Source organism: Bos grunniens, chromosome 2 (assembly GCF_055505025.1).
Source record: "Bos grunniens cultivar Pamir isolate PY7600 chromosome 2, Bosgru_T2T1.0, whole genome shotgun sequence".
NCBI lineage: Eukaryota > Metazoa > Chordata > Mammalia > Artiodactyla > Bovidae > Bos > Bos grunniens.
Window position 1 is genome coordinate 83,869,601 of NC_141166.1, and position 12,900 is coordinate 83,882,500.

Here is a 12,900-nt window from a genome sequence, read left to right on the forward strand (position 1 = left end):
TAAAGGACTTATGATCTAGTTATGGGCTTCCCTTGTGGCTCAGCTGGTAAATAATCCACCTGCAATGCGGGAGACATGGGTTCGATCCCTGGGTTGGGAAGATCTCCTGGAGAAGCGAAAGGCTACCCACTCCAGTATTCTGGCCTGGAGAATTCCACGGACTGTATAGTCCACGGGGTCGCAAAGAGTCAGACACGACTGAGCAACTTTCACTTTCACTTCACTTTCACTATAGGTGAAAAAACATGAGGCCAAAAAGTAGAAATTATAGTAATCTACATTTATTACTGACTTACCACGGACCAGTTATCTTGCAACAAAACTGTGATATAGCAGTATTTTGATGAATATTTCAAAGATGAGGAAATGTAGATATTATCATTGCCTAAGGGAGAAGAGCTAGGAAGTGGTTTTGAACTAGGTATGTCTACCTTTAGAACAAATATTCTTATTTCCTCCACATAAAAAAGGTTAAGAAGCCCAAAATAAATTTATTGCCATGGTGACTCAGATAGTAAAGAATCTGCTTGCAATGCGGGAGACTTGGGTTCAATCCTTGGGTTGGGAAGATCCCCTGGAGAAGGAAATGGCAACCCACTCCAGTATTCTTTCCAGGAGAATTGCCATGGACAGAGAAGCCTGATGGGCTATAGTCCACATGGTCTCAAAGAGTCAGAGATGACTGAGCAACTAACACTTTCACTTTCATAGTAGACAATATATCTACTAATATAAAATTGAATAACTATGCAAAGGAACATTACATAATGAAGTATTTTGAAGACGTTTACAACCTATGGGGGTACTTCCTGGTGGTCCAGTGGTGAGGGATCTGCCTTGCAATGCAGAGGCTGCAGATTCAATCCCTGGTCAGGGAACTAAGATCCCACCTGCCGTGGGGCAACTAAGACCTGACACTGCCAAATAATTGGTTCCGATTAGGAAAAGGAGTACGTCAAGGCTGTATATTATCACCCTGCTTATTTAACTTCTATGCAGAGTGCATCATGAGAAACGCTGGACTGGAAGAAACACAAGCTGGAATCAAGATTGCCAGGAGAAATATCAATAACCTCAGATATGCAGATGACACCACCCTTATGGCAGAAAGTGAAGAGGAACTCAAAAGCCTCTTGATGAAAGTGAAAGAGGAGAGTGAAAAAGTTGGCTTAAAGCTCAACATTCAGAAAACAAAGATCATGGCATCTGGTCCCATCACTTCATGGCAAATAGATGGGGAAACAGTGGAAACAGTGTCAGACTTTATTTTTGTGGGCTCCAAAATCACTGCAGATGGTGACTGCAGCCATGAAATTAAAAGACGCTTACTCCTTGGAAGGAAAGTTATGACCAACCTAGATAGCATATTCAAAACAGAGACATTAGTTTGCGAACAAAGGTTCGTCTAGTCAAGGCTATGGTTTTTCCTGTGGTCATGTATGGATGTGAGAGTTGGACTGTGAAGATGGCTGAGCACCGAAGAATTGATGCTTTTGAACTGTGGTGTTGGAGAAGACTCTTGAGAGTCCCTTGGACTGCAAGGAGATCCAACCAGTCCATTCTGAAGGAGATCAGCCCTGGGATTTCTTTGGAAGGAACGATGATAAAGCTGAAACTCCAGTACTTTGGCCATCTCATGCGAAGAGTTGACTCATTGGAAAAGACTCTGATGCTGGGAGGGATTGGGGGCAGGAGGAGAAGGGGACGACAGAGGATGAGATGGCTGGATGGCATCACTGACTCGATGGACATGAGTCTGGGTGAACTCCAGGATTTGGTGATGGACAGGGAGGCCTAGCGTGCTGCAATTCGTGGGGTCGCAAAGAGTCGGACACGACTGAGTGACTGAACTGAACTGAACTGAAAATAAAATTTATGTGTTTAAATACTATTGACCAGAGAAATTCTGCTAACAGAAAAGATCAAGGTATGAAATCATAGGTGCAGTGTGATACCATTGTTGTTATATATCCTGTAACGTGTATGTACACACAGCAGAATATTAGCAATGCTTATCTTTGAGTTGTGAGATTATCAGTAATTAATTTTCTCCCATTGTGCCTGGCACATCCCCAAGTTTTTGCTTTGAGCATTTGTTACTTTCATAATTAGAAAAAGACCAAATACAATAAATATATATAAATGGTAACCTAAGACTCTGTGTAGTAATTGGTACAAACAATAAGATGTGAGGACTTTCAAATGACATCATATTGGACATCAGGGAGGCTCCAGGATGCCATTGGCTCTGAAAGGAAGGCAGGTGAGGAAAAACGTAGGCCTCAAGGTAAGGTTGTAACATAAGCAAAGACCCAAAGGCAGAAATTGTGAAGTTGCCTTTGGGGAATAAGACTACTGTTTGGCTACAATGGAGAACTCTAACAGAGGGGGGTTCAGAGCAACAATTGACTTTACATCTTTTTTGGATCTTGTTCTAAAAGGTGGAACTAAGTAAAACTTGGATGCCTTTATGTGATAACATTTCTAGGACACAAAAGCCCAGCGTACCAGACGTGTCCTTTGGCTTAGAAACCCGGTTAGCAAGCCAGCTTCACAGTGGAATTTCACACATGAGAAGATAGGTAAGGGCCAAATTGGGGAATCCCTGAAACGCCAAGCAAGCAAGTTGGACTTTATCCTGAAGGCAGTGGGGAAACTCTGGAGTTTGAAGCAGGGGGGTAATGAGAAGAAAAACGTTTTAGTAAAATTAATCTGACAGCACGGGCTAAGTGGATTGGAAGGGAAACAATGACATGTCTCTTGTCATATGCTTCTTCATGTTGATATATTTTTCCTGTGAGGATTCTTTCTCAGTTAGGATTATAAACTCTTTGAGAAGAAAACCCATGTCTTAGATTCCTTTGTATCTCTAGCATTCCTGAGGATAAAGGAGGCATTAAACAGTGGATAAATTTTCCAGCTTTGGCTTCAGAGAGTCCTCTGTGGAACTCCCAGTTTCTGAAGGAGTATCCTTGACCTCTGTTAGCCTCAGTGTGGTCTTGTAAGATGGGGACAGTAACACCCACTTTGTAGGACTGTGGTGAGGATGAAATGAGACAATGAGATTTTGTGTGCAAAGCCCTTGATCAGAAGTGTGCTGTCCTCAATAACTCTTGTTCTAGCTATCACTGTTATGCCTAAAAAAGTTACCTGGACAACTTTATGGATGAAGAAAATGATGTTGATGTTTGAGTACGACTCTCTATCTTAGACACTGAGTGGAGGAATGTGAGCCAAATATACCTGAGAAGCCAATTATCCTATAGGCAAAGTTGGACACTAGAAAGATTTGAAGGGCAAACACTGACCCAGTGAAATGGAGACATACAGAGGCCAGCAGGATCTCTGTTTGTAAGCCAGGGTAAATCTGGAGCAAGTTAAAGAGAGATAGCTGGCTCGTCTGGGCTTATACTGTGCTGTGTGTGCTCACTCATGTCCGACTTTTTGTGACCCCATGGACTGTAGCCTGCAAGGCTCCTCTGTCCATGGCATTTTCTAAGCAAGAGTACTGGAATGGGTTTCCATTTCCTACTCCAGGGGATCTTCTTGACACAGGGATTGAACCAACATTTCTTGCATCTCCTATATTGGCAGGCAGATTCTTTACCACTCTGCCACTTACTGTAATAATAAGTGATGTCTGTGAGAAGCATGGGCCACCCACAAGAATAAACAATGATGTCTGGCAGCAGCTCATCCAGAGAAACTTTCCCATTTCTGCTAATTAATATTCACAGTGTTCTGCTTAATTGACTATGCCAAAGCCTTTGACTGTGTGGATCACAATAAACTGTGGAAAATTCTGAAAGAGATGGGAATACCAGACCACCTGACCTGCCTCTTGAGAAACCTATATGCAGGCCAGGAAACAACAGTTAGAACTGGACATGGAACAACAGGCTGGTTCCAAATAGGAAAAGGAGTTCGTCAAGGCTGTATATTGTCACCCTGCTTATTTAACTTATATGCAGAGGACATCATGAGAAACGCTGGACTGGAAGAAACACAAGCTGGAATCAGGATTGCCAGGAGAAATATCAATAACCTCAGATATGCAGATGACACCACCCTTATGGCAGAAAGTGAAGAGGAACTCAAAAGCCTCTTGATGAAAGTGAAAGAGGAGAGTGAAAAAGTTGGCTTAAAGCTCAACATTCAGAAAACAAAGATCATGGCATCTGGTCCCATCACTTCATGGCAAATAGATGGGGAAACAGTAGAAACAGTGTCAGACTTTATTTTTGTGGGCTCCAAAATCCCTGCAGATGGTGACTGCAGCCATGAAATTAAAAGACACTTACTCTTTGGAAGGAAAGTTATGACCAACCTAGATAGCATATTCAAAAGCAGAGACATTATTTTGCCAACAAAGGTTCATCTAGTCAAGGCTATGATTTTTCCTGTGGTCATGTATGGATGTGAGAGTTGGACTGTGAAGAAGGCTGAGTGCCAAAGAATTGATGCTTTTGAACTGTGGTGTTGGAGAAGACTCTTGAGAGTCCCTTAGACTGCAAGGAGATCCAACCAGTCAATTCTGAAGGAGATCAGCCCTGGGATTTCTTTGGAAGGAATGATGCTAAGGCTGAAACTCCAGTACTTTGGCCACGTCATGCGAAGAGTTGACTCATTGGAAAAGACTCTGATGCTGGGAGGAATTGGGGGCAGGAGAAGAGGATGACAAAGGATGAGATGGCTGGATGGCATCACTGACTCGATGGATGTGAGTCTGAGTGAACTCCAGGAGTTGGTGATGGACAGGGAGACCTGGCGTGCTGCGATTCATGGGGTCGCAAAGAGTCGGACGCGACTGAGTGACTGAACTGAACTGAACCTTCCTTCACTGGAGAAGGGCATGGAAACCCACTCCAGTATTCTTGCCTGGAGAATCCCATGGACAGAGGAGCCTGGTGGGCTACAGTCCATGGGGTCACAAAGAGTTGGACATGACTAAAGTGACTTGGCACAGCACCACACACCCTTCCTTCACAATGTCTCCTCCTTGCAGTTAGAACAGGCAGACACCTCCATGGAGGGGATGAAAATGTCCTGAGCTTGTGGAGACATGACAGATTCTAGTTCTTGGACAGAAAGTGCACAAGATGACTCTGGAGCTGCTCATTCTGTTATAAGATAAGAAAGCCACCAGAGACGAGTGTGATTGTGCCAAAAAGACGCAAGAGCCAATCTGAAGAGATTCCCACTGACCTAAGATGGGATAACTTGGGCATCAAAATGTATAATAACTGCAATGGATTTAAAGATATCAAATATATTTTTTAAAAATCAAGTAAAATAAGAAACAAAAATTCACTGCTCTCCAAAACAAGATATACCTAGAAAATAGAACAATATTCTGAAAATTGATGTATAAAGGAAGCAAATCAAGTATTCTGACTCTTATATGAGTAGTATTTCAGGATAACCAAATAGCTGATGAGAAAAAAAAATATTCACAGGTAATTTGTAGCTAAGAATGCAGAAGGAAAATTTTATACATACGCTAGATAGAGAGTATAATAAAGCTCCAAGTAGTCATTGCCTAAATTTAAGTACCAACATTTTTCTAATCTTTTCTGCAACTTTTTTCCCTTGAGTATTTTAAAGCAAATCCCAGACAGCATCTCATTTCAACTGTAATTTTTTTTAATAAAAACAGATACCTGAAAAGCTACTGTTACACAATTACTGCGTCCAGAAATTATGCTGAAAGTAAAATGAAACTATATTAGATAGAAGTGACTTTTCATTAATTATCTTACCTAACCATCAATGAATTTGCAGAACACTTAAGTATAAAAGATAAATCAATTTTTATGAGCAAGACTGGGGAAAGGATTACCATGACTGACCACTACTCTCAAATGGACTTGATAACCCAAAAAACAATAGAAACTGCCAGAAATTATTCCAATATACCAAAGTTAATAGGCTCTGCTGCTAAGTTGCTTCAGTCATGTCCGACTCTGTGCGACCCCAGAGACGGCAGCCCACCAGGCTCCACCGTCCCTGGGATTCTCCAGGCAAGAACACTGGAGTGGGTTGCCATTTCCTTCTCCATTGCATGAAAGTGGAAAGTGATAAGTGAAAGTGAAGTCGCTTAGTCGTGTCTGACTTCAGCTACCCCATGGACTGCAGCTCACCAGGCTCCTCTGTCCATGGGATTTTCCAGGCAAGAGTACTGGAGTGGGGTGCCATTGCCTTCTCCTAATAGGCTCTAGTGCATTTTAATTTACTTGACAATAGAGAAGAGCTTTATTTACCTTTCTAAATAAATCTGAGGCCTCATAATATCCATGCTATTCCCACCACAAAGTAACCATCAAGTATATCTATGAAGGAATAAAAAAGAAAGGCTACAGAAAAGATGTATATAATCCCCCAAATTTTCTGTCCTATGATCTAATCTCTCCTTTCCATTTAGATTGTTTATTTAAAACTTCTACAAGCAAATCCCTCCCCCAGGTAAGCACAAAAATGACTTACAGAACTGCCATCTATATCCATGAAATTGATTTTTTGTTACCTTTTAAAATCTTCAAAATCCTAAGGAAGGCTTCGAAAAAGCCTGTGGTGTTACAGTTACTATTTCTATCACTGTTATTCTGTCCTATATATACATACATACATACATATATATGTTTTAAAGGCTGACATTCCAAGGAATTGAACAAAATGACATCTCAGCTGTAAATGAAATAAAACAGCCACCTATATATGTTCATGTAAAGTGTTATTTTCCATTGATTCAAGTTGATAATTTCCATACCTTAATTAAAAAAATTTTTTTCTCTTTCTTATATTTTTCAGTTTCATGGCTACAACATAAAAAGAAATCACACCTTTCTTGCCTGCCCTCATTATCTCTAACCTATGCTGTTTATCTGCTTTCATTACAAAAACCTCTATTTCCAATCAGCAGTGAAAGACAAAATACATTCTTCCAGAAAAAAAGCATGGTCATGTATTTCTCAGTGTCCTGATATGATTCAACACAATGGTCTGAATAACAGAATTGTTAACACACAAACTGAGACACATAGAAAGATCTGAGACACCAGCTCTGAGACACATAGAAAGATCTTTTTTCCCTGTTTTTTTTTTTTTTTTTTTTATGTCATTTTGCCTGAAACTCACATAGAGTTATCATGGAGGTAAAGGGAGACAAATGAGACAACCCTTTTAAGTTAGGAAGTTTTGGATTGACATGTGTACACTTCTATATTTAACATTGATAACCAACAAAGATCTACTCTATAGCACAGGGAACTCTGCTTGATATTATATAACAACCTAGTTGGAAAAAGAATTTGAAAAAGAATAGATACATGTATGCATAAAACTGAATCACTTTGCTATGTACCTGAAATTAACACAATATTGTTAATCAGCTCTACTCCAATATAAAATAAAATGTTTTTAAAATTAAATACAATATGAGAATAGAAGGAAAAAATGAAAATGTACTACTTGCAAGAGAGAAGATATTGCCCATTTTACATTCCTGGGTGCAATTGCCCCGGTTTGGTTTTCTCACCAGGAAGCAACAAGGCTGATTCATCTTTAAGGGAACATTGGTGAGTGGGAACTGGTACCTAGGTTGGGTACTGGAAGGTGGGCTCCAGCACCCCCAGATCAGCATGGAAAAATCAGTGGTGGGGTGTGTGAGTGAGATGAAGGACAGGGTCCCACGTGGGGGATGGATGTCAAAACTTGTCACTCACTCAAGGAATATATAGGCAGAAACACTGCTCTAGCTACTTAGAATGACAAAACAAATCTTGTCTGTTTCACAAGGCTCAGCCTTGATTAGCTCAAATCCAAAATTTTATGAGTATAGTTCTTAATAGGACTTATTTATTCCTTCAAATTTCCCCTACTTTCATTTGATATCTTTTGCCAAACTCTCTTAAGACATACATATACACATCCCCATGTACATATATACACATATATCTGTATTACAGATACATAAATACACACATGTATAGGTGGTGCATGTGACTAAAATAAAATTTCGACTCTGTTTTTACCCTGTTTTTTATCCATGAAATTCAAATTTGTAGCAGAGATGGTGGCTACTAAATAATATGACTCCTCATCTCATCTCTTAAAGATGAAGCTCAGGTCAGTTTAAATATGTCTTTCATGAAAGGGATAGATTATTGACCAAGTGCATGAATGAAAGGAAGGCAGCTTTTACATTCGAAGCAAAACTTGAAAACTCTAGAAGTTAAAGAGGCATTTTTGGTCAAAAAGAAATAGGTAAAGTTGTAGAAGAGAAAATCCCCAGTTTTGGGTCAGATAAATTTAACTCTGACCTCTGTCTCCATCGTCTGTTCTGCTGGCTGCGTGGTCTGGCACAAGTCATCTCCAAATTTTAGTCTTCTTGCCTGTAAAACAGGAGTGATAATATCCACGTCAGTGAGTTGCAGTGAGCATTGATGAGATACTGTACAAATGATGTAGTACATCCTCAATAAACGACATTTGTTATTTTTGCCACTCTTATGTCAGGAGGAAAAGAGCCAACCCTGGAGGAACAGAGGAGAGATATTTGAGTCAGCGCGCAGATGTTTTCCGTCTTATTTTCACATTCCACACCACTTCAGTCTGACCCAAAAACACAGACGCCAGCCAGAAGGAAGCCCACCCAAGAATCATAAAGATAGATGCCAAATTGAATTAGTTAACCCCTGATTTAAATACAAGGACATTATATTTTATGAATCAATTCCTTAAGTACCCCACAGACCACAGGTATAGAAAGCCCTTAACTAAGTTTATTTTTTAATGTTAAAAGTACATTAATTATGAAGAAAAATATAATAAACAAGCATCAACCCACCCAACTGCAGAATGTTAGCACTTTGTCAAATTTGCCTCAAACTTTTTAAATAAAAGGCATGAAATGTTGCAGATAAAACTGAAGTCTTTTTTGTTCCTTGCCGGAGTCCCATTCCTTTCCCATCCCAGAAGTAGCAATGATAATGAATATGGAATGGCTCTGTCCTGAAAGTCAGTGTTTTCTACTTTTACCAAGTAAGTTGCATATGTAAACAAGAGATGCCTTATGGAGTTTTACATTTTTATACATGGATACACTATGTAGTATTCTGAAACTTTTTTACTTTCATTTTGTTTTTAAGAGCTGGGCCTTCTGATTCGTGTAGATGTAGTTTACTTATTCAAATGCTATACAGTCATTATTTTTTTTAACCAAGGCAATTCTCCTTGAAGAAGGACAAATTAAACCCAATACTTTTTACCAGCATAATCAAGATATATGTTTACCTTTTCAGAATTACTTTCTCTCTTTCAGGCATGTCTCCTTGTACTTATGAATTGCTGATGATATTACTAATTATTCTTTCATTCAATCTATATTGATTGTGAATCTTGCATGGGAAAGGCACTATTTTAGGTGGTGAGAATACAGAAGAGATGAAATCAAACATGAGTCTCACCCTCAAGTAGCTTTTTGTCTGCTAGAAGAGATAGACAACACACCATTATTCAAATAATAAGCAAAATAACCTCGGCTCATAATAAATTCTCTCAAAAACTGAAAGCAATCATATTATGAGAGTGAGAGGAGTGTGGTAAGATAGCTACTTTAATTAGCATGGTATAAGAAGGCTTTCTGCGTAATGGTTACAGTTGAATGGAAATTTCAAGAACAACAAAAAAAGAAATTTCAAGAACAAACAAGAAAGAGGCACATGTGATGAGAGCAGGGATGAGCATTCCAGGCAAAAACAACAACAACAAAATGCATTGGTGAGCTCTCTCACTCTGTTTAAGACTCAGAAAAGAGAGCAATACTGTGGGAATATAGTGAAACAGGGACTGAGTATTATGTGATGACGATGCAAAAAGGAAGGATGGAGTCCTGTGAGGAATTGGGGTTTCATCTAAGTGATACTGGCAACCTGCAATCGTAATAAGGGAGCTACACGATCTGATTTAGGGGTTTAACTGATCCTTGTAGATTCTGGGTAGAAAATAGATTATAAGAGTGTAAGAATGGGAGCAAGGTGACCAAGCAAGACACTGTCTCAGTAGACCAAGAAGAGATAATCACAGTGTGGACAGAGATGGTGGCAGTGGAGATAGAGAAAAGATAAAGAGATGTGAAGTATCTTTGGGGGATGTAATAAAAAAAAAAAATGCATTGGTAGAGTGACACTAGAAGATGAAGGTGAGGGAGAAATCAAAGAGAATTCCCAGGTCTTAGGTGCTAGGTATCAATGCCATTTATTGAAATGAGGAAGGTTGGGAAAGAAAATTGTTCAGTCCAGGAAAAGTCAAGACTTCTCTCTATTAAATACATTTAGTTTGAGATGACTAGATGCTAATATATACCCAAGGAGACATCTTGAGTAGTCAGTAAGCATTCAGACCTCATGGGAGAAGTCAATACCAGAGATATAAGCATGTAGGCATCATTTAAAATTATAAGACTAGAGGAAGTTACTGAGGGAGAGCAGGCAAATGCAGATAAAAGAGTACAGGATGTTTTACAGTACAGGATGGGTCCTGGGAGGACTCCTATATTTAGAGTACTAAGAAAAAAAGAACTCATTGAAAAAAGACTGAGAATAAGTAACCAAAAAGGTAAGAATCAGTCGTGTCCTACTCCTTGAGGCTGCATGGACTATACAGTCCACGGAATTCTCTAGGCCAGAAGACTGGAGTGGATAGCCGTTCCCTTCTCCAGAGGATCTTTCCAACCCAGGGATGGTCTCCCACATTGCAGGGAGATTCTTTACCAGCTGAGCCACAAGGGAAGCCCAAGAATACTGGAGTGAGTAGCCTATCCCTTCTCCCTTCTCCAGAGAATCTTCCCGACCCAAGAATTGAAATGGGGTCTCCCGCATTGCAGGCAGATTCTTTACCAGCTGAGCTATCAGGGAAGCCCAATGCTTAGACAAGGAGTAAGAAAAGAGAACTCACTGAATAAAAAAAAAAAAAAAACAACTGAGAATGAGTAACCAAAAAGTAAAAAGAACCCCAGGGGAATCTGTTATCAAGGAAACTAAAGGAAGATGTATTTCATGACAAGGGTATCTTTAATGGCATGGAGAAAAATGAGGCCAGATTGAAGAGCATAGAGAGTGAATAGGAGGTGAAAACATGGACAGATAGAGCATAGATAATTTTCAGAGAAATGATGCTTTGCAGGGTGGCAGAGACATCAAGCACTAGAAGGGACTGTGTGGTCACCAGAGGTTTCTGATAATGTGGGAGAAGTTGGTGATGCAAAGAGAGAAGAAGTGCAGAGAAAATTAGGTCTTTAAGAAGGTAGCAGAGGAGTGCATATATTCAGACACATTTATATGTGTGTATACACATATGTATGTGTATATAGCATTATATATTTTTATTCATGTTAAAAATAAGACGGATATATGTAGAGTTGGGCTTCTATGTTAGGTGATGGGAATGTAAGGAGTATATATCTGGTTTCTTCAGTTTCTTTTTCAGGGGCTATCAGGGTCATCACTGAGAATGAGGGATTGTGGAGAGCATGTAGGATATTCTACGTGAGAAGAAATGAAGGAAAACATTTTCAAGAAAGCATAAAAAGGAATCTCTAGGGAAATCTCACAGTGTTGAATGTAAGTTGATGAAGGCAAGAAGCTTTGAGTCATTCATTCACTGCTCTATCTCTTACTGAGAGCAGAGAGAGTATTCCATAAAAAAAAAAAAAAAACTGTGTTGATGACAAAAAAAAAAAAAAAAAGTGAATGAATGAATAGACCAGGAGAAGAGAAGATGAACGTTGGGTTATATCAGGGTTGATTTTGCCACACTAGTGTGATGGGGAAGTGTGAGCAGTGTGGTTGCAAAGCAGTGAGTACAATAATGATCTTTATATCTAGCATGTATCTAACCTGGCTAAACATTTTTTTTAATGATGATTTCTTTGGCCAGTGAATTGATGTTTTGAAGGAAAAAAATGCTTCTGTCAATGTAATATGTCAAATGAGCTAAAACATAGGAGATGGTGGCAGAAGGCTGACTAAATTAAGATTTTGGAAATGATGCAGGTGTTGGTGATGGAAAGGTCATGGAGGAATCCATTGATGAAATCAAGCGAGAAAATTATTATTAGGAGCAAGAAAATCTAGGAACTATGAAACCAAGGTGGGGAAAAGTGTCATCTGTGTGGTTATTAAAAGTCTGAAAATTATTACAGGAGAGAGAGGGGAGAAAACAGACAGTGGGGCAGGAGTGGCAGAGAACCAGAAGTATCCGATGGTACAAGCAGATAGCTTATCCTTCACTGCATGCCCTTCCAGAAATCTGGAGAGCAATGGTCTAAAGATGTCAGTGGAGGGCAAGCAGAACATACCCTCTCCTCTTGGCCCCGAGTTGGGTGAAAGTAGAGGGAAAACATCTCTAACTGAGAGAATAGCAAGGGAAGTGTCCTCAAGGGAACCAGGGTTTGGTTAAGGCAAGGAGGAGAAGAGCACATTAAGAGGAAAGATTGTCAGTTCAGGGAACATTACTGTCACCTCTTTGGAGCTCCAGACATCCAGTGCAAGGGTATGGAGGAGGGGCAAATAACTCTTAGATCAGAGGTGAGCAGAACTGAATAATAGGTAGTCAACAGGAATTTGCTGTATGACTCAAGGAACTCAAACTGGAGCTCTTTAACAACCTAGAGGGGTGGAATGGGGAGGGAAGTCAGTGGGAGGTTCAAGAGGGAGGGGAAATATGTATACCTGTGGCTGATTCATGCTGATATTTGACAGAAACCAACACAATACTGTAAAGCAATTATCCTTCAATTTAAAATAAAAAAAAATTTTTTTAAAACAAAAAAATAACTTGGACCGCTGGTGGATAGAGCCTCTTGGATGGCAGTGAATAGGGATTGGAGGTCAATGGGATTAA

General features: G+C 39.7%; 1 long non-coding RNA gene across 3 annotated transcripts in view; it reads right to left on the reverse strand.

Moving 5' to 3' along the window:
* LOC147378285 (uncharacterized) overlaps positions 1-12,701 on the reverse strand; it is a 144,377-nt gene extending 131,676 nt beyond the window's left edge. Inside the window, exons 1-3 of one of the 3 annotated variants that reach the window (XR_015151818.1) lie at positions 12,519-12,701; positions 9,292-9,482; positions 8,319-8,390 (exon numbers count right to left, since the gene is read on the reverse strand). This is a non-coding gene — a long non-coding RNA (uncharacterized LOC147378285). Of the gene's footprint in view, positions 1-8,318; positions 8,581-9,291; positions 9,483-12,518 lie in introns of those variants that run through there. The other 2 variants (XR_015151815.1, XR_015151812.1) reach the window with 2 other exon arrangements.
* Positions 12,702-12,900: the final 199 nt, after the last annotated feature.